This window comes from Rhineura floridana, chromosome 2 (assembly GCF_030035675.1).
Source record: "Rhineura floridana isolate rRhiFlo1 chromosome 2, rRhiFlo1.hap2, whole genome shotgun sequence".
Classification (NCBI taxonomy): domain Eukaryota; kingdom Metazoa; phylum Chordata; class Lepidosauria; order Squamata; family Rhineuridae; genus Rhineura; species Rhineura floridana.
The window spans coordinates 101,207,948-101,233,781 of record NC_084481.1 but is presented as its reverse complement, the minus strand read 5'-3'; the positions used below and the strand labels follow the sequence as shown (position 1 = coordinate 101,233,781).

Below are 25,834 nucleotides of genomic sequence, written 5' to 3'. Positions count from 1 at the left end.
TGGAAGGCTCCTGAGATGATGACGAGGGGAAAAAGAATCTTTCAGTGCTTAATATCTAAAAGGAGGGTTTTCTTTTCCATGTTCAAGCCCATCTGGAATCCATGCCTTCTCCCCTGAAAGGAATCCCTGCTGCTCAATAAAAAAATTAAAAAAGGGGGGGGGAGACCAGTAGTTACTCAATGGGGAAGGAAAGGCACTCTACACATGCTTAGAAACTTTACTATTAATTCACATCAGCTGGACGTCAGCTCTGATATGAAAAGCAGATTTCACTATGCAGTCCTGTCATAAATTAAGCAATACAGTAAAAGAAGGGTGGAGAGTTGCAGTAGCAGACTTGTGCATTTAGCGTTTTCTTTCATGGAGGAGGCCGTTTGCACAATAATAAGGAGCAGAAGGATCATAAAGAATGCAGTGAAATTTGCCCTTTGCTAATGTGAAATAATCCACTACATTTTTCGTTTCTTGAGCCATGAGTTTGCAAACTTGACTGAAAACTATATAGACACATTACGTCATCAGGTGTGTCTGTGAAATAAGGAACAAGGAGCTACACTAGTGAGCCAGGATCTAAGAAAACACTGCCCAAGGAGCTTCCACACACTTGTTCTGCTTCACTTTTATCTGCACTTCTGATCAAAACTTCCTGCCCTGCAAGCTGCTCCCCAAACAACATCAGTGATCCAGTGCTTCCATCTGTGACACATGCATTGGTTGCAGTCCAGGTTGGATCACTGTAACGTGCTGTATACATGGGACTGCCCATACAGATTGTTGTTTATTTCATTTATCAGTTGCTGTTTACAAACAAATGTCTCAAAGCAACTTGACAAAATAATAAATAATAATGCAGCACAGAAGGTTCAATTGGTGCAGAAATTTGGCAGCAAGAACACATAAATGAGCCAAGTGTTATTGTCACATTACACCTGTTCTGCATCAGTTACATCTGCTCCCTATCATTTCTGAGCTCAGCTTCAGGTACTGGTATTAACCTTTAAAGTTCTAAAAAGTTTGAGCCCAGGCTATCTGAAGGGCTGCCTGCGCTTATCTGTATCTGTCCAGGCCTTTAGATGCATTTTTATTCCAGCAAACTTATGGATGATTTATGGTGCAAGCATTTTGATTGTGTTATCTGCAGCTCCTGTTTAAATATTCATATTTTCTCTGATGCTGCCATATTTTGAGTATTTCATCTGATTTATTTATTTGCTGCTGTTGTTTCAACATTATAATGTTTTTGTTATTTTTGTGTAATCTTATTACAGTGTTTTACTGACTGCTAGGAGGATCGTTTATCCTGAAAGGCCATTAAATTTCATGACAATAAATAAATAAATAAATAAATAAATAAATGTAATGCAGGGAGTTGCAATTTTAAAAAATTAAAAGGAGAAAACTGGGAAATCCCAATGAGTGTGTGCATATTCCATTAGTCTCTTTGGATCCAGACCCAAAAATAGTTAGCAACCTCCTGAAAGATTCACAAATATTTACTTTCTTTTTCTAGAACAGTATTTTTCAACCAGAGTTCAGTGGAAGCCTCAGCTTCCATAAGTATCCCCCAAAGGTTACGCAAAACTGCACAACCTCCTACCTTAGGCACTTACTATCCCCTCTTGTGGCAAGCTCGCTGGCCCTCCCACTTATTGTCCAATCACCTTAAACAATAATCCAAGGCATAATTATTTACTGCAATTATTTGTCTCTGAGTTTTGTAATTGTTACAGAAATTACTTATTACCATCAGTTTTTTTTACTGGGAAGGCAAGGAGGATTGTGGTCCCATTGCAGAGGGGATCCTCAACACACACACCCAAAAAGGTTGAAAACCACTGTTATAACCACTGTTAAAACCACAGTTATAACCACTGCTGCCGTGCCAGTAAACATGGTGCAGAAATTCTGAATACAGTTGTACATGCTCAACCTCTGTTAATTTCTGTAGAAAATGTGAGTCCCTTAGGCTGTATAGATGGCAAGGCCAAGAAAAGGAGAGCCAAGAGCTGCACAAATCAGCAATGAAAGATTTTGGAAGGCTTGCCTTTTATAAGTCTTTAGAAGTCTTTAAATAAAAGGATAAGTCATATCAGCAAAATAAAATGTTCATGCAATTGTCCACAAGAAGTTTATGATGAAAACTCAGGAGAGTAACTAGTTTTAACAGTACAGGCTTGAGCTACAAAAAATACTCCTTTAATTGTTCACTTTTAACAGTAGAGAGGTGTGACATCACGCAAGAAATGTTTATTCTATCCAGTAGCAAGCACTTTTATATCCACTTCCTACAAGAATAATATGAATTTGTGCTGTGCTATATTGTCTGAATATTTCCATTCCATCTATGTCTGGTGGAATAATTTCAATAAATGTTGCACAACATTGGGCACTCTGTGTCTATTTTATGCTGGTAAATTTCTGTAGCCATTAGACAGCTAGCTTGTATATGTCAGTGCCTTCTATCAGCACCAGTCAGTTGTAATCAGTGAGTATTGTATAGGCCCAGAACACGCAAAGCCCACAAAAATGCAATAGTTTAGATAAGCTGCTGGGGCATGGACAGAAAAGGATCAGTAACTCGGCACTCCTGAGCCAAATCCATACCCCTGAGAATTGCCAGTGCCAGCTGGCCCCTCAGGTTGCCAGCCATCAAGAAAAAGAGGCACATTTTGCAATAGAACATGCTGGCCATGCATTTCAGGGGGTGAGGGTTGAAGAATTGGACCACCATCTCTCTATTGCTTTTCAGACTGACCACCCAGGAAAACTAGCTTCTAGTCAGGGACATGCATATTAAATGCTTGTCCTTGGTCTTATCTTCCCAAAGGTGTAAGTGAATTCATTTTTGTGACACTTTTGCAAGAGAAATGATGTAGATAACAGACAAAACATACAATACACTACAGCCAGCACTCTAGAAACAAGTTGTTTACTTAGCAACCCTTCTCCCTCATTCTGTTTGGTACCTGTTTGTTGAGATACTTTGCCCTCCCCACTTTCAGATACAGTTTGAGCTAAATTAAAGAAGCTACTATCTGGATGTACAGGCTAAAACATAAGGTGTTTAATTGAATAAAGGGGAAAGCATTTTTACAGCAAGATACATCTTTTATTAGTTGATAATGACAAAAGAAAGGCAGTGGAATCATTTTCTTTGAAGAACATATTATGAATTTGGGTATCTTGATTAATGTGCATGGGCCTGTCACTATAGTTGACTAACCAGGTGGGTAATCAGAGGTTCAATAAAAGGACCTAAGTGATAATTAATGCCCTAGAACAGAGGTCCCCAAACTGTGGTCTCTGGAACACCAATAGTCCACGAGCCTCATTCAGGTGCTGCATGGCATGTCCATATTAAACATTAATATTGATTTTAAATTGTATTTGCATTGCTTTTATTTTTTATATTATATTTTATTGTATTGCCATTTTACTTCTATGGAATGCAAATTGTAATACAATAAAATACAATATAAGAAATAAAAGAAGCCATACAGATACAATTAATCATACAGCACATTACAGTTGCTACAAGAGGCAGAAAAATCATTAAGTTGGCATCCAAGACCAACAGCAATTTTCAAGTGGTCTATGTTTGGGAACAACTGCCCTAGAATCCTTCTCTAGTCTTTGGAAGGTAGTACCCATCAGAGTTTGGAGAGGAGGCAGGGAGGGAAACCTAGAAGGCTTTCCAGTTTGAATTTGGGAACATAGAGAAAATGGGTGTGGCCCGCCCTCTCCCCTTCCTCTCCCAAGTGTATATCTAAGATGCCCTTATGTAAGTGACCTGCCAATGTGGTGAGAGACCATAGGATTAACCAGTCCAATTAACATCCCTGATGAATGAGTTGCCCCAAACCAGATACCCCCAAAAATCTCTCCTCAAAACACACATTTTCCATGAAGACTTTAGCCCAACCTCTTAACCTTCACTTCCTAGAGACATTAAGCCAAAGTATATTTTCCATGATCTGTCTTCTTGCCCTTCTCCTCTCTCCACAGTCTCTCCTTTTTTTGAGATTTATGCTCCCCAGTGAGGTCCGCCTGGCACCATCATTGTGATCTTTTCACCGCCAGGTAAAGATGTACCTTTTCTCCCAGGCATTTGATAGATTGAGATAATGTTTTGTTTTTAATATGCTGCCAAACCTTCTGTGGCTGTGTGGGGGTGGTATTGCTATTGTTTTGTTGTTTATTGTTATGTTTTTATCATGTGTTTTATTTGTGTGTTTTTCACATTATGTAAGTCTTTCAGGGACCTTCGGTGTTAAGCAACTGATAAATAAATAAATAAATAGATCATTTAGATTGTATGTTCCTTGGGCAGGGACCTGACCTTTTTGTTTACCTTATAAAGTGCTATGTACATCCCCACATAAAGGATAAATAAGGAATAAACAAACTATTAACTGCTAGATGCTAGCAGTGCCTTTTACTGCACAGTGTAGTACAACTTTTCTTGGCTGGTTCCTTAAGGATAGGGTCCTTTCACTAAGCAGCACTTAACTGATCATATATGCCTCTGTTGCAGGTATCATTAAATAAAAATACTACAGTACATTATACAAAATCATGCACTGAGTCAGCAAACGGAATTCTTTTTAGGAGATTCCAGGCTTCTTGGTGGCTTGTTTGTATATGTTAGGCCTCTATGCAGCATCACAACCCAGCCCTACTGTCAGCTCTACACTGCATCAGCAGTGTCTGGGGGGGGGGCTGGAAATTCCTGGGTCTTTGGCAGGGAAGGAAAGTCCTTAGCCAGCAGTCGGGTTGTAAATCTGCCAGGCCTATCCGAAGCGTACTTGCCGAGTCAGAAGTCCAGAAGCGAGGTCAGTGGAGGTCCGGGATCAATTGCCAAGGAGGTCAGTCAAAGAGATGCTGCAGGGAAACTAGGTCTACACAAAGCCACGCCTGACATTGCAGTCAGCAACAAGCTGCAGCCAAGGTGTGCCTTATAAAGAGCAGGATGGACAGCAGGTGTGAGCCCTCAGCGTTTGGGCCTTAAGGAGACAGGCCTGCCTCTCTTCTGCCTGACCTTCTGCTGTCTACGTTCTGCAGGTGAGGGGGGAGTATCCTGCTCACTGTCTGTGTCTGGCTGCAGGGCCTCTGCTGTCCCTGGGGTGCTCTGCAGCTAAGGGGCAGAAGGAGCTGGATTCTCAGGAGGCTCCTCCGTGTCTCCTGCTGCTCCTGGGTCTGCTGTTGTTACTCCCGAGTCGTCCTCATCTGAGGAGTCCTCTGACGGGGCCATGACACCTAATCACATTTACTTAATGTTCCATTGATTTAAATGAAATCCAGAGTAAGTGTACAGAGGACATCAGCCTTTGTATCTTACAACTTACAAGCATTGCTCAAAGGGGACTATTAACATTGTTTCTTTTTGGACTTTTTCTTTTCTTTCTTTTGCAAGGAAAAAATGCTATTTAACATGCAATTATCACATTTTGAAAGCTATAGAATGTGAACCCAGAAGAGCTGTGTCCAAAATCGCTGATCAGACATGAACTCAGATGGCCTTGGTATGAGAACTGCATTTCCAAGCTACCAACAACAAGTCCCCAATGAGAAGGGCGGTGACCTTGGACTTAATCTTATTTATTTATTTTTAAAATGCATACCCCACTTTTCACATCTGGATTTCAAAGCGGCTTACAAGGATTTCAAAGCAGCTTAAAAATAAAAACATACAATATAAAAATTTACAACATGAATTGAAACATCAGAGGATAAAACACTGGAACAGCATTCATGGTGCAAAGGCCTCCTGTATTAAAACTGCTGTAGCGTAGTGTCTGAAACTCAGCAGGGGGAGTGCCTACCTGATTTCTAATGGGAGGGAGTTCCATAGAGTTGGAACCACTGCACTGAAGGCACCACTCCATGTTCACATGAGTTGTGCTTCTTGTCCATGGGGGATCACTAATAGTACTCCCCCAGATGATCTCATTGATTGACCTGGGACAGAAGGTAAGGCAGTCCTTAAGGTATCCAGTGTCTAAGTACTTCAGGGATTTGTACACTAGTACAAGAACCTTGAACTTGGCTCAGTAGCAGATGGGATGCCAGTGCTGGTCTTTTAACACTTGTGTCATGTGTTGGCAATAGTCTGTTCCCATCACCAGTCTAGGCACAACATTCTAGTGCAGAATGCACTTCAGCTGCACTAGCTGAAGCTTCCAGACTAGACCCAAGGGCAGTCCCACACAGATCATGTTGCGGTAATTCAATCTTGAGGTTACCAATGCATGAACTACAGTTGTCAGATTGTCCCTATTCAGGAACAGCTATACCTGGTGTAGAAGCCAAAACTGATAAAAGGCACTCCTAGCCACTGGGGCCACCTGTGTCTCATGTGACAATGATAGTTCCGGGAGTACCCCCAAACTACATACTTGCTCCTTCAGGGGGAGTACAACTCTATTCAGGGCAAGCAACTGGCCTACCTCCCACAGTCTTGACCTGGCACCAAAATGATAACAATATTGGCACCAGTTACACCTGTAAGGGGAAGGCATTCATATATAAAGCTCCACCATGAAGAAGGTTGTAGCCCACATCATTACACAGCAATCTTCTCTGAACGGTAGACTACAGAAAAGAACCTCTTCTGATGAGGCGCTGTTAACCACCTCTTAAAAGGGAGCAATGGTCGAGCTCGGGAAGACTTTCCTCTTCTCCCAGGCATTTTAGCATGTGTTTCAAATTGTTTTTATATTGTTTTAAATTTTAAAATTGTGTTTTAAATTGTTTTTAAAATATGTGTTTTAAATTGTATATTTGTTTTAATTTTTTTGATTGCTGTAAACCGCCCAGAGAGCTTCAGCTATGGGGCGGTATACAAGTGCAATAAATAAATAAATAAATAAATATTACCCTGCAGTCCTTAAAAGTCTGTACTGGAAAAGTGCCAAACCTGCAGGCAATGGGGTTAGCGAGTCCTGACCTAAAAGCTTTTATAAAGTGATCATGTGACTCATTGCTGTTAAAAGGTTTCCCTGCTGTTCTGGCTGGTTGCTCTATAGCAATCTCTTTTAGTCAGCGCTTGATGGCAGTGCACAGGATGAATCCCCAACATTCCCTGGCTTCTTTTTTGAGATCTGCAGTGAGCTTCAGTCTTGACAACTTAAAAAAAAGACGTATTCAACAGCAATCAGACAAAGCAAGTCCTGTAATAAGGCTAGACCTCCCTGTCCTATAAAATCACCTGGGAGAGCATTCCTTGCTGGTTTCAGTAACAAGACAAGTTAGCTTATTGCTGTTCCCTGCTATAGAATGAGCCTATCTCGCAGGACCTTCCTTGCCTGAGTCAGTACAAGCTAGAGATTATATTTCTGTCTGCCTCTGAAAGGAGAAGAGGGCCTAGTTTACAATGTAGTTGCTGTTATCTTCTTTTGCTGTGCAGTGTTGGTACTAGTTTGTTGACAAGGTTTGCATGAAGTTTGCAAATAGTCTTGCAGAGCCTTGTGAATTGCATGTGAGGAACACAGTGAATCTTGAAGGCTTGCATTCTCTCACTAGCAGAAACTGAACCAGTGACAGCTTTTTACCTGTTTGTTCTACCTCCCACACCACTCGAATAAAAACGTTTAAAGGAACATTTATTCTTCAGCACCATCTTCTGGTAAACCAGGGTAACATCAGACCTGGCACATATTTCTCTCCTTTGCTACTACAAAATCAAAATTTTGAAAAGAAATTTAAATTATCAGCTACAAGGCAGGGGGGCTGTTCTGCACCATATCACTATTCTACAATTACAGATGCATTTTAAGAAACTGGAGATCCTGACTAGTAATAACCTTTCTAATTATAAACCATTCATTCACATGATTTTGAAAAAAACTTCTTTTACTACTATTTTCCTGATCTCTAAATACAGAGCATAATGCAACTCTTTTGTAGGGGACAGCATTCAGACTAAGGCTACAATCCAATACACACTTACCTGGGAGTAAGTCCCATTAAACCCAATGCAGCGTACGTCTGAGTAGACATGTGTTGGTGTGCAACGTTACTCTTGTCACGCTGGCCTCCTTCTAGGAGGAAAGGCGAGATATAAATTTAATAAATAAAATAAATAGGAAGCTGCTAGTGTAGGACTTGGCAGTGGTGCCATCAGGGGTAGACTTTGAGGCAGAAGACCAAGGCCCTTGTTAGCAGAATGAGTGGAAGGACTGCCAAATGCAGCAGGGCTGGCTTACCACCTTTTGAAGTGCATGAAGTAATAAGTATTATAATAATAATAATTAAAAGTGCCCCTCTTAAGTCCAGAGTCTAAATATGCCTACCTGTACTATTCAGTCTTGGGAGATGCTCCAGTTTTATCACCCAGGTGTTGCATTCTCGTTCAGAATTTGCTCCAGTATGGTGGTCATGACAAGCAGGTGCCTCTTCCAGTACTCAGAATGCCAACAGCAACAGGATTGGCTTCAGCTATAAAAATTCTGCACTATTCTGACCTTTATGTGCCAGAATCCAAATCTGTCACTGTTCATCAGTCCTTTCAAAATGTATACTTATGTCATTTGCTCCAAGCAATATTAGATTTACCACTTGTTGCTGGCAATTCTGGATCTTTTTCCCTGTGGCTTCTAATGACAGTGCTGTGGGGTTTGCTTTTTTCAAGAAGCCATATTGCCAGTTGCAATTTAATTTCTTTTTGTACCTTCATATTCTATACATCTTTAGGTTCAAATACTGCAGCTGTTCCACAATTTCAATCCTGGTGTTCAGAATAAATGGTATAGAACCGCAATCATGTCAAATTATAACAAGGATTATATCTTTTGTTTGCTGTCCTTACAGCTCTTCTTTGGAGAACTAGCTGAATATATTTTATCCTCTGGCAATCCTGCTGCGGTGAAACATGTTTTTGTAACAAATGATTTTTGAAAACATTGGAGGTATAAATAAATCAATATTATAAATCAGGTCTGAGGACCCTCTGTGCCACATTAGGCTCCCATTTCGCCTACAAGGCTGTTTTCCCCAAACCACACCCACTATGGATTATAATGGTATTTTGTGGAATTTAGTGCGTGCAGTAAATACGAAGCTTCAGCTTGGTAGAAATTGCACTGAGAGTCTCGTATAAGAAAAATAACAAACGAAGTTTATTGTAGGAAATACATTGAGATAGAAAAGACCTACATCAGACTAGCTAGATGGGAGATGCTGCAGAAGAGATGTCTGCTGCATCTGTGCTGCTCCTCAGGGAGCCATGCTGGCAAGAAGGCCAAAGGAAGCCTGAGATCAGAGATGGAGCAAGAAGGGAGATTTGTTTCTTCTGAGGATATCAGTTTACACCTGGAGGGAAAGGTGAGCTTAGGTGAGAGTGGACAGAAAAATGCAGGAATTTAGGAGGACTTCTCTCTATCTTTCTACTTCCCATCTCATGCAATCCCCTCCTAGGCTACAAACTGAGTTGTGCTGTCACATTTCCAACAAAAAGCAGGCTTGAAGTCACTGCCCGTCAGCCAATGGGTGGTGACTTCAAGCCCGCTGGACCAGTTGTATGACCTAGTTTCCCAAGGGGAACTTGATTGCATGGCTGATTCCTGGACAAAGCAGACTTCAAGCCTCAGTTGATCAGCAGCACTGATCACACCACACAGGGCTTTTTACAAAACTTCTGCTATGCTTTGAAGTTCTGATGATCATCACCTGATCTCATGTGATTGACAGGTGGTCTGCCCATGAGAGTTAGGGGAGATAAGGATCTGGGATGCTCACCAGATCCACTTCTCCACCCCTGTTATACAAACAAAATTGGATGCAAGTACTCCTGTTCCAAGGAAACACATGTAATTTAGCTTCTGAATAATATATAATAAGACTCCAGTCCCTTATAGCTTGGCACTGATGCAGAGGCAGTGACCTTTGACAGGTCATGGGCTTTCCCAAGGTAAGTAAATCCAGCAACTTTCTTCCTACCATTTGGCATAAGTTAAATCTTGCAGCAACCAGAGCATAAAGTAATAGATTTTGTATACAGCAGAAACAACTTCCAGAAGAATAGCAGACTGTGTTAGTCTTTGGAGTACAGTAGTATATTGGCAAAATCAGAAGTGCAGGGTCCCTTCATGTTAATCACAGCCACACCCCCTCTCCCCCTGCCTTTTTTTGCTGCAGGGTTGCGAATGAGATCTTTGTTAATGCCTTCTCCCACAACAACAGACATCCCTAGGAGCCAATAATAATAAAAGAGGAGAGTCTTCGCAGTGGCTGACTCACCTCCTTTCATGCTGATTGGCTGGGACCCTGCTCCCAAAAAAGTAAGGCATCTAAGACACACACACCCCAGAGACCCCGATGACTGCATCTCTGTTGGAGTAGCAGCAAAAAGCAAAAACGACTGTTTTAGTGGAAACAATGTTCACATGTTCAGAGACTGTAAAGATCAATGAACATCCATAATTTCTTCAGTGGTTTCCTTCACCATTTTCTAGAAGTCTGCTTATCACAAAACCACCAGTATCATCATCATCAATGTATTTCCCATCCTTCCTCCCAAAGGAACTTTTGAAATAGATAAGGTCCCTCTTAGATGCAGCACAAAATCAATACCTTCCATTCATCTTGAAATAGTTTTTTCTTACATCTGGATCTGCTGAAAATCATGAACACCTATTAAATATCTGAAGGACCATATATTCCCGTATAAGCCTGTCCAAGGCCTGAGATCATTGGGGGAGGCCCTTCTATTGGTCCTGCCACCCTCATATTGGTGTGGTCATCCAGGGTCTAAGGGTGTGTGTGTCTTATACAGCTTACTTTTTGGGAGCAGGGTCCCAGCTGGATCCCTATGTCTCTAGCATTCTACAAGCCAATCAGCATGGAAGGGGAGCATGTTAGCCACTGAGTAGAATCTTTTAACATGCTTTCTTGTATTTTCTGCTGATTGGACCCAATGAGAGTGAAAGGAAATTAATCAGCTGCTGGGAAGACTTTTCTCAGTAGCTAAAACACTCTTTAACACACTCAGCTTTCATCCTAATTGGCTCCTAGGGACATCTGTTGTGTTGTGGGAGCAGGCATCCATGAGAAGGGCTGAGAAGTGTGGAGGTAACAACAGAGACCAAGCAAATGAATTAGGGGGCATGGCATGCAGAGCTGCCCCTAGGCACCGGGAAGCGGGGTAGTTGCCCCAGGCCCCGTGCTTTGGGGGGGCCCCACGCTTGGCGATCTGCTCACCAGCTGGCTGCTCCCTCCCTGCCTGCTTGCCTTCACCATGCCAGGCAGGGTGCAGCACTCGCTTGCTCTCTTTCTCTCTGCCTGGGACAGGGGCTCGCTCGCCTGCCTGTCCGCCCGCCATGCCGAAGCCGCCACCACCGCCGCTCCTGCTGTAGTCAGCGAGCGGTAGCTGCCCCAGGGACAGCAAGCTGGGCCAGCAGTTCCAGGACTGGTGCCTGCGCACCTACGGCGACTCGGCCAAGACCAAGATGGTGACCTGGAGCAAATGTGAGGGCCCCCCAACTATGCTTTTGCCCCGGGCCCCACACATGCTAAGGGAGGGCCTGATGGCATGGATATCATGAAGGGATCCTGCACTTCTGAATTTGCCACTACACTAATGCTCACAGGCACATCTGGCGGGAACATGGGAAAGAGCCTTCTTGATGGCTGCCCCAAGACTCTGGAACTTCCTCCCTAGGGAGGTTAGACTCCCTAGGTTAGTCCATTCCTGCTGTCCTTCTGTTGGTAGGTGAAGACTTCCCTGTTCTGACAGGCTCTTAGGAACAGACTGCAAGGGCTATTAAATGGGGTGCTGTTTTTACAGATTTGTACTTTGTGGGTTTTTTAATTGCTATGTTTTAATTGGTTTTAATTGTATAGTTAATTACATTTTAATTAACTTCTGTTGCTTTACTTATATGTATTTAACTGTATTTGTTTTAATTTTTGTGAGCCACTTTGAGTCCCAGTTCTGGGAAAAAGGTGGGATATAAATGAATATAACAACAACAACAACAACAAATATAATAGAAAATACAAAACTCTGTCCTCCTGTATATGATACTGTAAATTTCTATCCCATTTCACTGTATAAATTTCTTGCCATTTTGCATAAAATTCAACTACGATGCAACATATTTAACAATGTATTTCTGTTCCTATCTGTAATTAATTTTTCTAAGTAATTAAGGGGTCTTAATACATTTTCCCTTTTCAGTAAAACCTAATTTAACAGTACTGAAAAAAGGCTAGCTTTGTTTTTGTGTAACTAACTATAACACTGAATGATTTAGAAACATCTCCCTGACACAAATCTCTATAATACTCTTGAGTAAGACTGTTCCATATTTCAAAATTCTCAAGATGTTGGTCTGAATTAAAGAGCTATCATATAAATAATGCCAAAGTTGATAGATGTGGAACTCTTTTTTTATATAAATTTATTCCTTGTTTCCTTCCAAAAAGGAATTGATTATAATTATATCTTTGTCACGATACCAGAATTTTAAATCCTTATTAATCTTGTTTGTTGTTGTTATGTGCCTTCAAGTCAATTACGACTTATGGTGACCCTATGAATCAGTGACCTCCAAGAGCATCTGTCATGAACCACCCTGTTCAGATCTTGTAAGTTCAGGTCTGTGGCTTCCTTTATGGAATCAATCCATCTCTCGTTTGGCCTTCCTCTTTTTCTACTCCCTTCTGTTTTTCCCAGCATTATTGTCTTTTCTAATGAATCATGTCTTCTCATTATGTGTCCAAAGTATGATAACCTCAGTTTCATCATTTTTAGCTTCTAGGGACAGTTCTGGTTTAATTAGAACAAATTATTTGTTAGAACACCCAATTATTTGTCTTTTTCGCAGTCCATGGTACGCGCAAAGCTCTCCTCCAACACCACATTTCAAATGAGTTGCTTTTTCTCTTACCCACTTTTTTCACTGTCCAATTTTCACATCCCATACATAGCGATCGGGAATACCATGGTCTGAATTCTCCTGACTTTAGTGTTCAGTGATACATCTTTGCATTTGAGAACCTTTTCTAGTTCTCTCACAGCTGCCCTCCCCAGTCCTAGCCTTCTTCTGATTTCTTGACTATTGTCACCATTTTGGTTAATGACTGTGCCAAGGTATTGATAATCCTTGACATTGTCCTCATTGTCCACTTTAAAGTTACATAAATCTTCTGTTGTCATTACTTTAGTCTTCTTGATGTTCAGCTATAGTCCTGCTTTTGTGCTTTCCTCTTTAACTTTCATCAGCATTCGTTTCAAATCATTACTGGTTTCTGCTAGTGTATGGTATCGTCTGCATATCTTCAATTATTGATATTTCTCCCTCCAATTTTCACACCTCCTTCATCTTGGTCCAATCCCGCTTTCCGTATGGTATGTTCTGCATATAGATTAAATAAATAGGGTGATAAAATACACCCCTGTCTCACCCCCTTTCCAATTGGGAACCAATCATTTTCTCCATATTCTGTCCTTACAGTAGCCTCTTGTCCACAGTATAGGTTGTGCATTAGGACAATCAGATTAATCTTGTAATGATAATTTGTTAAAGATTTTTTTTAAAATAGGGAAATGCGAAAATGTTACCATTTTATTTTATATGGTCTAGCAACATACTGCCTCCATACCTGAGGACTGGAAAGTGGCCAGTGTAACACCTATCTTTAAAAGAGGATCCGGGGGATCCCAGAAATTACAGGCCTGTTAGCTGAAAGTCTCTCCCAGGAAGACTGGTAGAAAGTATTATTAAAGGTAAATTAACCAAACATATGGAAGAACAAGCCTTGCTGAAGCAGAGCCAGCATGGCTTCTGCAAAGGAAACTCCTGTCTCACTAACCTATTAGAATTCTTTGAGAGTGTCAACAGGCATATAAATAGAGATGATCCGGTGAACATAGTGTACTTAGACTTTCAAAAAGCTTTCAACAAGGTACCTCACCAAAGACTCCTGAGTAAGTTTAGCAGTCATGGAATAAGAGATGAGGTCCTCTTGGGGATCAGGAATTGGTTAAGTAGCAGGAAGCACAGAGTAGGAATAAAAGGACAGTTCTCCCAATGGAGGGCTGTAAAAAGTGTAGTCCCCCAAGGATCGATACTGGGATCTGTGCTTTTTAACGTTCATAAACAACCTAGAATTAGGGGTGAGCAGGAAGATGATGATACTAAATTGTTCAGGGTTATTAAAAGAAAAAAAGATTGTGAAGAGCTCCAAAATGACCTTTCCAAAACTGAGTGAATGGTTGGTAAAATGGCAAATGCAATTCAATGTAAACGTTATGTATACTGGAGCAAAAATTCTTAATTTCACATATACACTAATGGGGTCTGAACTGGCATGACTGACCAGGAATGAGACCTTGAGGTCATAGTGGATAGGTCAATGAAGATATAGACCCAGTGTGCGGCAGCTGTGCAAAAGGCAAATTCCATGCTAGGGATCATTAAGAAAAGTATTGAAAATAAAACTGCTCATATCATAATGCCATTGCATAAATCTATGGTACGACTGCATTTGGTATACTGTGTACAGTTCTGGTTGCCTTACCTCAGAAAGGATATTGTATGGTTGAAAAAGATTCAGAAAAGGCAACCAGAATGTTCAAGGGGACGGAGCGACTCCCCTATGAGGAAAGGTTACAGCATTTGGGGCTTTTTAGTTTAGACAAAATGTGAGTCAAAGGTGACATGATAAAAGTGTATAAAATTATGCATGGCATGGAGAAAGTGGATAGAGAAATTTTTTTTTCTCCCTCTCACATAACACTAGAACTTGTGGACATCCAGTGAAGCTGAATATTGGAAAATTCAGGACAGACAAAGGAAAGTACTTCTTCACACAGCTAAACTATGGAATTTGCTTCCACAAGAGGCAGTGATGGCCACCAACTTGGATGGCTTTGAAAGAGGATTAGACATATTCATGGAGGATAAAGCTATCAGTGGCTACTAGCCATTGCCACCATAGTCAGAGGCAGTATGCTTCTGAAAATTAGTTGCTGGAAGCCGCAAGCGGTGAGAGTGCTCTTGCATCAGGTCCTGCTTTCAGGCTTCCCTTGGGCATCTGGTTGGCCACTGTGAGAACAGGATGCTGGACTAGATGGGCCACTGGCGTGATCCAGCAGGCTCTTCTTATGTTCTTACTTGTGTGGTAAAACTACAACAGCTTTGCTATTCAACTCAGTTTCTTTCCCTGCAATCAAGTGATATTTTACCACCAGCATGGGCCTTTTTGTTGTTCCGTATAAATCTAGATATCATTTATTATTTATTTATTTATTTAATTACATTTCTAGACCGCCCTATAGCAGAAGGCTCTCAGGGCGGTGTACAACAAATAAAATCACAATTAAAATATGAGCAAGTGTGGAAAAAAAATATATATATAGTACAATTATAAAACATTAATAAAATTGCCATTGAGATTTAAATTAAGATCATATTAAGTTTAAAATGTTAAATTAAAATATTTAAAAATTTACAAAATTTAAAAAGCCTGGGCGAAAAGGTAAGTTTTTACCTGGCGCCGAAAAGATAACAGAGAAGGCGCCAGGCGTATCTCGTCTGGGAGGGCATTCCATAGTTCGGGGGCCACCACCGAGAAGGCCCTAGATCTAGTTGTTGATCTCCGGGCCTCTTTATGGGTTGGAACCCGGAGAAGGGCCTTCGACGTCGAGCGTAGTGAACGGGTAGGTACATAGCGAGAGAGGCGCTCCATCAGGTATTGCGGTCCGATGCCGTTTAGGGCTTTATAGGTAAGAACCAACACTTTGAATCTGGCCCGGAAACATATCGGTAGCCAGTGCAGCTGCGCAGATATCATCTTCTGCAATTTAACTAATAGCATGAAATATGTGGAGTTGATAATATTTCTGAAGCATTGGGCTTAACAGTCCTTTCCCCTACTTAATATACTTATTTTGAGAATGGTCTGTTGCAATTGTATCACTCTGTAGAGGCAAATGTCTGATCGCACTGCAGGCATAAATCCATACTCCTGATTGAATCATTGGTTGATTTATGTTTCTAAAGATAACAGGGTTGTTATTAATCATTCAACAAGCATTTTCAAATTTCCCCTGTTGGACTCCTGGAAAGAAGGACAGTAAAACCTTTGCATGTCCAATTTCCTGCTTTCAACATTATGCACCATTCCCAACCAGGTCTTTTGCTTCTAACCAGTTTTCCCCGTTGGCCACACTTGGTAATTCAGGGCATATCCGTTGCTTATAACGCAATAGACAAATCGATCCCTTAGCTATTCTTCAAACTCTGAGACATGCTAAATATAGAGGGCAAGCAGTGGAGACTTAAGTATAGATTTAAAAACCATTTTCCCTGTGGTATTGTCCAATATCACAGCATCTGTAACTTTTCCACAGAGACATTTTCCTTAGATGATGAATGTGGTTTAAGGAAAATGTGAAACACTGGCTTCTCTCAGTGCTCCAAATCCCTCCCCATCTCTATACACACACTGTTGTTAGAAGAGAACTCTTAGGTATTTGGAGGTCACACTGATTATTTTTGGTTCTACGCTGTGCTACTTACAGAATATTTGTTGGTCATTTTCCCCCACCGTGGTCTTGCATCTAATACACACATTCCTTTTAGGATAACTCATTGGGAAGCCCCTCAGGATGCACAGGAAGGGGTTAACATCTTTCACCTTCCGAGGCTGAACTTAATTTTTTAAAAATGAAATCACCACATTGAACAGTATGGTTGTACAACAATCAAGCCAGAGTAAGGAGTAGGGTGGTCATGTGTCCTACTTTAGAGTAGACAGCCCTCTGTTTAAAGGTCTGTCAAAGGAGAATCTTCTGTTCGAAGGCAGGCTCTATTTGAAGGGCTGCTGATTCAGGTCTGGTTTAAAGATGAAGAACAATCAAAGGGAAGTGATTAATGCCTCTTTACGAGAGGGAGTGGTCCCTGGCTGTCTGAAAGAGGCGGCAGTGAGACCACTCCTGAAAAAACCTTCCTTGGACCCAGAGGATGTCAGCAGCTACAGACCAGTAGCCAATGTTCCGTTCCTGGGCAAGATCCTGGAACATGTGGTTGCTGACCAGCTCCAGGCGCTATTGGATGAAACCGATTATCTAGATCCATTTCAATCGGGGTTCAGGCCTGGTTTTGGCACTGAGACTGCCTTGGTCGCCCTGTTTGATGACCTATGTCAGGAGAGAGACAGAGGGAGTGTAACTCTGTTGATTGTCCTTGACCTCTCAGCGGCTATCCTTCAGTGGTATCCTTCTGGAGAGGCTTGCGGAATTGGGAGTTGGAGGCACTGCTTGGCAGTGGTTCCGCTCCTACTTAGCTTGTTGTCTCCAGAAGATAGTGCTTGGGGAACATTGCTCGATACCGTGGGTTCTCCAATGTGGGGTCCCGCACGGTTCGGTTCTGTCTCCCATGCTTTTTAACATTTATATGAAGCCGCTGGGGGCGGTCATCAGGAGTTTTGGAGTGCGTTGTCATCAGTATGCTGATGACACGCAGCTCTACTTCTCCTTTACATCTTCTTCAGGTGAGGCAGTCGACGTGCTGAACCGTTGCCTGGCTGCGACAATGGACTGGATGAGAACTAACAAACTGAGACTCAATCCTGACAAGACTGAGATGTTGTTGGTGGATGGTTTCTCTGATCGGATGGTGGATATATACCCTGTCCTGGATGGGGTTACACTCCCCCTAAAGGAACAGGTGCGTAGTCTGGGAGTCATCTTAGACTCTTCCCTCACACTTGAGGCTCATGTAGCCTCGGTGGCCCGGAATGCGTTCTACCAACTTCGGTTGGTAGCCCAACTACGTCCCTATCTGAGTAAGGAGGACCTCTCATCAGTGGTACATGCTATGGTAACCTCGCGTCTGGACTACTGCAATGCGCTTTACGTAGGGCTACCTTTGAAGACGATTCAGAAGCTACAGCTAGTGCAAAATGCGGCGGCCAGACTGCTAACAAGAACTAAGCGGTCTGAGCATATAACACCTGTGCTAGCCCGTTTGCACTGGCTTCCAATATGCTTCCGGGCCAGATTCAAAGTGTTGGTACTTACCTATAGAGCCTTATACGGCGCGGGACCACGATATCTGTCGGAACGCCTCTCCCGATATGAACCGGCCCGTACACTACGGTCTACTACGAAGGCCCTCCTCCGGGTTCCGACTCATAGGGAAGCCCGGAGAGTGGTGACAAGATCTAGGGCCTTCTCAGTGGTGGCCCCCGAACTATGGAATGGTCTACCCGAGGAGGTGCGCCTGGCGCCGACACTATCATCTTTTCGGCGCCAGGTTAAAACCTTTCTCTTCTCTGAGGCATTTTAATTCCTGTTAATTCTAAATTATTATATTTTGATTTTAGACTGTACAGTTTTGTGTACAGTTTTGTGTTATTTTTATTGTATTTTTAATGTTCACCGCCCAGAGAGCTGTTGCTAGTCGGGAGGTATATAAGCTTAATTAAATAAAATAAATAAATAAATAAAGCAAAAGCCTTGAAACTTGCCCATCCCCAGTTAGTACCTGGTCAGCAGACTGAGAAGGCAAACAGGTCACCTGGATACAGTCTTCCCCATGATGGTGAGATGTATTTCCATATAAATTATAAGTTATATCTAAATTTGCAGTTATGCATATAAATTAAATATGCAAATGTTTGCAAATTGCTCTCTTTTATCCTCTCTTTTGGTGAAGAAGTTCCTCTTGTGGGGTGATGCATAAGGGGCCATCTGGGGATGAGGTGTGGGGAATAGCCCAGGAACTCGGTGCTGGTGTGAGCCAATAGCAAACTTGTTTCTGTTGACTTTTACACTTTTAAAACAGAGCTAAAAGCAGAGCTAAACAGGCACTTAAGTCTATGTTGGATTTTGGCCTTTCTTTTTATCTATTTTTATTTTGCTTTCGTTTGACTATTATAACCTGCTTTGAGAAACATATGGACCTGAAATGCAGTCTAGAGATTTAATAGTTAAGCACAATGGTTACCATCCAACAATTTGCTAGTGCCAAGAAGTTTGGGAGTTGATGTGGTTGTGCAAGTAATTGTACAAGCAATAGCAAAAGAGGTAGCACGCAAAACTTAACTGTATCACTGAGTATACTAACAATGGTTGTGCTAGGGGTTGTGCAACAACTTTACCAAGTGCAAGGATCCAGTTGTTGTGCTACCCTAAGAATTTGGCTCATAAATAGAATGGCTGTTGCCAAAGCAGGCTGCTACAGTTGGATACGAAGCTCCGCTCGCCGCGCAGCTGACGAGCGGGGCATGATTGCAGATGGGGGTGAAGACGCTGCCCCCATCTGTTAATGGGGCAACGTCGCGCGTCACGCCCGTGACGTCAGCGCGACGTGCAGCATAAGGGGCGGGGTCTATAGGACTATTTGAGTCCAGCCCAGCTTCCAGAAACAGGTATTCAGGAATTCTGGGCCGGCAAGGGCTATATGCCAGAGTGGCCTTTCCGGTGACTCACCTGCTGATATTCCTGATAGACGGCACGGCAGGAGAAGGGGCATGGCAGTGGGAACACTTAGAGGTAAGCTTTCTTAGCCAGGCTGGCGTTTTTTTCCCTATCCCCATCGACCCTTCTCGCTGGACATTTTATGGGTGTAGTGGACCAGTGGGAAACGGTCTGTTCCTTCAGTGAAGACCCAAGCTATTCCAGGCAGTGGCTCATACACTGTTTTGAGGCTTTCAGGAGAAAAGAGGTGGTGGCTGGCTCTACGTGAGACCTCTCTCGACATGCCCTCCAGTTTTGATGTTTCCAGGGAGGGGGGGTTATGCTTGCTCAACGTGGAAGATCTAGAACGGACCAGAGGTGTAAGGGAAGGCACGTACGGTTGACCTTGCCTCAGCACCCAACCTCCGCCGAAGGATATTTATTCACCCAGGCTAATCTGGACCCCCTAGCTATAGGCCATATATGCCTGTCTGGGTCAACAATACCAGTTTTGGCGTTAACAAAACAAGCATTGCAGGGGCTGGGGTATGACCCCTTCCAGTCTGGAACCTATTCAATTAAAATGGGAGCTGCTTCTATGGCAGCAGGTTTTTGGTTTCCTTCCGGCACTGGTACAGGACGTGGGACTTTGGGCCTCTGATGCATATAATGGCTATATTCCCCCCTTTTAGAGGGCAGGGGGATGCGGCAGCCTCACAAACGAGCATTGTAGGGGCTGGGGTACGACACCTTACAGTTGGAACCTATTCATCTCGAATTGGGGCTGCTTTTATGGCAGCAGGTTTTAGTTTCCCACAGGCACTGGTACAAGGCGTGGGACTTTGGTCCTCTGATGCGTACAAGGGCTATATTCCCCACTTTTAGAGGGCAAGGGAATGTAGCGGCCTCACAATCTTCATTGTTTTCACAGGTTGCTGGACAGGGATGGAGCAGATGCACATCCTAATATGCGGCCACAGCATGGTCTTCCGGGCACCCTGGAGAGCAGCGAATTCGAGCATGGGCTCGCAGTTGGGCCTCAGTAGAGGGGCTGTTGTGCAGTGGCTGGACCGGCAAGGAATGCATGGGGAGTGGCTCCTACCCGCTCTGTTCCAGCAAGGTGTGGTGCAGATATTTCTGCAGGCGATGGTCATCCACCTCGGTGGTAATGACCGCGGCGTGAAGCAGGGCAAGGCCCTCAGCGTACAGGCATGTAAGGACATGCAAGTGATAAGGCAGCGTTGGCCTTCGGTGCGTCTGATGTGGTCAGACATGGCGCGGCATATGGGATCCAGCTGGAATTGATCATGCATGGAAGAAGGTCAACCGGCAAATTCGGTGGGCTGTTCTTGGGCAGGGGGGGTTGGCCATTCCGCATCCCCGCATTCAGCACTGGAAGGGTGAACTGTACAGGGCCGATGGCGTTCACCTGTCTCATGCAGGTAACGACTTATTTTGGGCGACCTGCAGGGGTGTCTGCAAGAGATGTTTCTCGGCAGTGGGGTAAAGGGGGACTAAATAGAGATTTGTCCCCCTTTTGTGGCGGGAAGGTGCGGGAAGGGAAATAGGTAAGGACAGCTAGGTGGCTCCCTTAGGCACCTTTGGAGGTGATTGGCGGTTCCAGAGGCCTGTCTCTCAGGGCTTTACGGCTCGAGGGCAGGATATGGGCTGCTTCTGGGGCCAACTTATCCTCATCTACCCAGGGGTTATACGGCCCTGGGTGGGGATGATGTGGGAAGGCCCCCAAACTCACCTGCAGGGTGTGGCTGGGGTAAAGAGTAAGCAGATGGGCTTGCCCTTGCCCCAGCAGGGGCTGGTCGCCCGAGAGCTGTATGGCAAGCTACTTGCTTATAGACAGTTCCCGCACCTAGGTTTCCCTCTGCAGGTCACTTTAAATTGGGTTTTGTTCTATAATTTAAATAAAGTGGCCCTTGTTCAACCCAAGCTGACGTCTCTGTGTTTTATTTCACCCCTCAACTGCAAATCATCATCCCATATATATGACATCAGCAACAATGTGTGACAGTCACCATGGCAGAGCACCAAGGTCTGTACATCTTTTGTTGTGCTGTGAATATAATCTGGAACAGTCTTCAATCTGGGATGGTTACAACAAACAGGAGGTGCAGGGGCTACACTGTGCACAACTGTGCCTTGAGTACAACCCTGAGTAAGAAAGGCTGCAGTGTAGACAAGCTCTTCATTAAAACATTATTGATAAGTGAGGCTGCATTGATAACTGAGCCTGGATCTAGAGCCACAGTATACAGGGACCCTGATGCATGAGCTAGGGCAAGTGCTTTCTTTCTGTTGTGTTTTGTTTCATCTCTAAAATAATACTAGGAAGTCCTCATTTTTTAATGATACTTTTCTCATCTAGGTCTTGGCTTTTCAAAATTGTGTATGCAAAGCCTTTAGACTTTTAGTATATTCTGAAATGTCCCAGAATACTATAATAAACACGAATTCCACGTTAAATCTAATCTCTTACCCATGCTAGTGGTGCAGCATTAGTGAACATTTCCCATTTCATCTTATGGTGATGTTCACATCACATTAAGGTTTGTGGAATTTGAGCTTATGCATGATTATTCAGCAGTTAGTCCAGTGGTGGCTGGTGTGCATTGCAAATGTTGGGGCAGAAGGCAGAAAGGCCAGCGGCAGGTGGACCAAAGCCAATACAAGGCAGAATCAACTCATTCTAGTTTTGCCCCCATCCTCATCTCTACAAGGGACATTGGAGACTAGGGAGGAGGAAGCTGGCAAGTAGTGCCGCTCCCTGGACTGGGTGCAAGAAGGCAGGCAAGTGGAGGCTAGCTGAGGGCAGACTGAGGACGGTGGGGCAGTGCCTCCATTTGCCATAATGGACCAGTATCCACTGAGTAAGTCACATTGTATCCAGTCCCTGGGGCTTACTCTCAGGTAAATATGTGTAGGCTTGAAGCCCGTGGTGCTCTTCCCCTGCTGCGACAGACAAAACAAGTCAGAGTCTGGCTTGTTGTATCATCAAAAAGCAGGCTTAGGGTCTATTTCCCCCAAACAAACTATGAGCAGTAAGCCAAGAATTAACTTTGGGTTTGGGTTTGTGGTGTGTTTGGAGAGAAACGAACTGAGAGCCTGAGTTCAGCTGACTCAGCAAGCAAGCCAGACTCTACATCTCATCTAAAGCAGCCTTTCCCAATCTTTTGGTCCCTAGATGTTGTTGGACTGCAACTCCCATCAGCCTCAGCCAGCATGGCCAATAGTCAGGAATGATAGGAACTGTAGTCCAACAACCTCTGGACTACAGGTCCCAGGCTATGGTCTGAAGGCATATGAAGCCAACTCCCTGCTGAAGCTAAGCAGGGCCAGGTCTGGTCCGAGGGCCAGGTCTGGTCAGTGCCTGGATGGGAGACTGCCTGGGAACCATATGTAAGCTGCCTTGGGTTTCAATCATGAAAAGAAAGGCAGAGTATAAATGTAATAAAGAAATGAATAAATAAACATCTGGGGACCCGAAGGAAAGGCTGAAGTGCAATAGGGGTGGAGCACTGCAAGAACCTTTGAGCAGCATGCACCATCACCCTGCTCACTCACATTGAACCATAGTTGCTTTCAGAGCTTGGAAAAGTTACTTTTTTGAACTACAACTCCCATCAGCCCCAGCCAGCATGGCCACTGGATTGGGCTGATGGGAGTTGTAGTTCAAAAAAGTAACTTTTCCAAGCTCTGGTTGTTTTAAAATCTGGCTTAATGTGATGTGTGAACCAAGGCAGTGTAACAGCAAGATTCCACCAACATGTACATCTCAAAGCTCCCCCCACCCCAGGAGGTTACTGTGCTTATTTCCTCTCTCTGTATCACACCCCCAGATTTAGTTAGCATGTACATCATATCCAAAGGACAGTCAGAGGAGACGCCACAGGTCTATGTATGGGATATGTATAGCATTTGAGGAACGAGAGCGCAAACAGAGGCAAGAAAGAGACAAAAATGACTGCCGGGGGTGGAGGGGGGGGGACTTGTCAGACTTTGCTTCAGATACCTCACCAAGGAGAGGAGAAGGACAAATTGTTGCTAAGGGAAATGAGACAGATGGTTGGAACAAACAACTTGCTGACTCTTTCGGGCCTTAAAACTCTCCAGATCCTGTTGTGAAGGAAGAGGAGGAAATTAAGCTGCCTATGCAAACACAAGCCTTAAACCTGTGTTTCCACCAAATGCTAGGACAGATCAAAGGGACCGGTGTCATGCACATGGCTTCTGCTCTGCCTGCTGGCTCCAGCTGCCCCTCCATTCCCTCTGCTCTCCTCCCCGCCAGCCATCCTGGTTTGCCCCACAGTTGCCTCTGCCTCAATAATAATAATAATAATAATAAAATTTTATTTCTAGGCCGCCTATCTGGCCGAATTAACGGCCACTCTAGGCGGCGTACATAGACTAAAATATAACATAGAGTAAAATATAACATATAATACAAAACAACAATAAGTATACTCAATGCAAACCTACCCCCATCATACAAAAATTTAAACTAAATTAGACAGAGGTCTCGAATGCCTGCCTAAAAAACCATGTTTTCAGTTCTCGGCGGAAGCCTGTCAGGGAGGGGGCATGGCGGATATCATAAGGCAGAGAGTTCTGTCTGTAGCAAAACAAGGTATTTTACCTGCCAAGGTTCCTGCTTATCTGATGGATGTAGTAGAAAAGCACAAGAATCACCCTCTCTCCTCTGCTCTACTAGCCACCTGGTTCCCATCAGCGGTTTGTGACATGGCATAGCAACTGTGTTCTCTCTTTTCTTTTTACCATATAGTATATAAGGTTCTGGATACGGAGAGCCCAAATAATGTCGTGCCTCTGGGATTGAGAGCAACTGGGTTAATGTCATGACTCTGGGGTACTGCTACTGAGTGGCTGTGTGAAAGGATGGTTCTGGAATTGAGCGTGTCTGTGTGTGTGTGTAATAGGGCTCAAGGACATATTGTCTCCTAGGGAGTACATTTTACACACAGCACCGTGACATTTAAAGCCATCTGATCCTTTGGGTTTCTGCCTTTTTCACGGCAGTGCCAGGGCCAGCCTGGCTCACAAGCCTCTGACTTGGATGAAGCTTCTGTGATTAAGAATCAAGTCAACATGTCCATGTAGCCTTCACTACAATCCAAATCAGAACAGAGACAGGTGGTGGTGGGGAGGGGGGACTGGGAGGCACGCCATGAGTTGAAGTGAGAACTGAGCCAATAATATGTCAGCTTTGTTGAAAGCCAAAAAGAAAAAAAATCCAATATTGATAGGTAAAACTGGACACCCCCCAAAAGATATGCCCAAAGGGCACTGAGGTTATGGCAATGTTAAACTTCAGTGAACAAGAGATCTGGCTTCCATTCTAAATAGCTGGTGTGGAGAACCTTTCGCCCTCCACATGTTACTGAATACATCTCACATCAGCCGCAGCAAGAATAGCCAAAGGCTAGAGATGATTGGAGTTGTAGTCCAGAATCAGCAACATCCGGAGAGCCAAAGGTTCCCCACACCTGCTACATATTATACACACCTTTTCTTTCTTTCTTTCTTTCTTTCTCTAAATGTTTATAAGCAGCTTTAGAATCAGATTCTCAGGAATCAAAGTCATCCAATTGTAATTGTCACATTTTAAAAGCAAATTTATGGAGCAATAATAAAACACATCAAAACAGCGTAAGAACATGTGACAGAGAAAAACAAAAACAAATTAAACCTGAATCAGATTTAAGGGGTTGGAAGAATAAAAAGGTCTTCCCTAGAGTCAAAATAACATCAATGTAGGCACTAGTTGATCCTCTCTAGGGACCATGTTCTATAGACAGAATGCCACCACTGAAAAGACCCTTTTCCTTGTGGAAGCTTTACTGTTCCATATGGAAAATGTTACTGTTAGGTTAAATTAACAGCATATCTGTAAGTGAAATGTAGGGTCCAGTGGTTCTACATATAACAAGGACTCAGCTATCACTAGCTCTAGATACATTTCACTAGCTTAATCCTTATTTAAGTGCAGTTCTTTTTTCTTTGTGTATAATTGCTACAATTGCTGTTAAGTCTCTATTATAAGCTTTTCACATATTGTATAATTTTGTGTGCTCTTTTTAGATTGCCATGTAATTTTCTAGCTTTGTATGTATAGATTTAAAAAAAACCCTACATTCTTCCCCCATCACTTATTTTCTTTGCACCTCTTACTCTCAGAATTTGACTCTAGTTGCACATTTAAAACATGTTCACATAACTTATTTCCTTTTTTAAAAACCCTTCATTATGAGAAAGTTACCTTCGTTTTAATTCTGTTTGCTGCCATTGTTTCCTCCATTTCCTACTGCTTTGGCACCTCTTTTTATTCTAATGACTGCATTTTCTTCTTGGATTAGTCACATGGACAATCCTAGCCAACTGATGATACAAACGCGAATA

The 25,834-nt window shown here is 43.2% G+C and overlaps 1 protein-coding gene across 1 annotated transcript in view; it reads right to left on the bottom strand.

The window, feature by feature from the left end:
* Window positions 1–24,224, bottom strand: part of DAGLA (diacylglycerol lipase alpha) — a 167,516-nt gene extending 143,292 nt beyond the window's left edge. The window contains exon 1 of the mRNA XM_061609831.1: window positions 24,054–24,224. The gene's annotated coding sequence lies outside the window, so the exon portion shown is untranslated. The remainder of the gene's footprint in view (window positions 1–24,053) is intronic.
* Window positions 24,225–25,834: the final 1,610 nt, after the last annotated feature.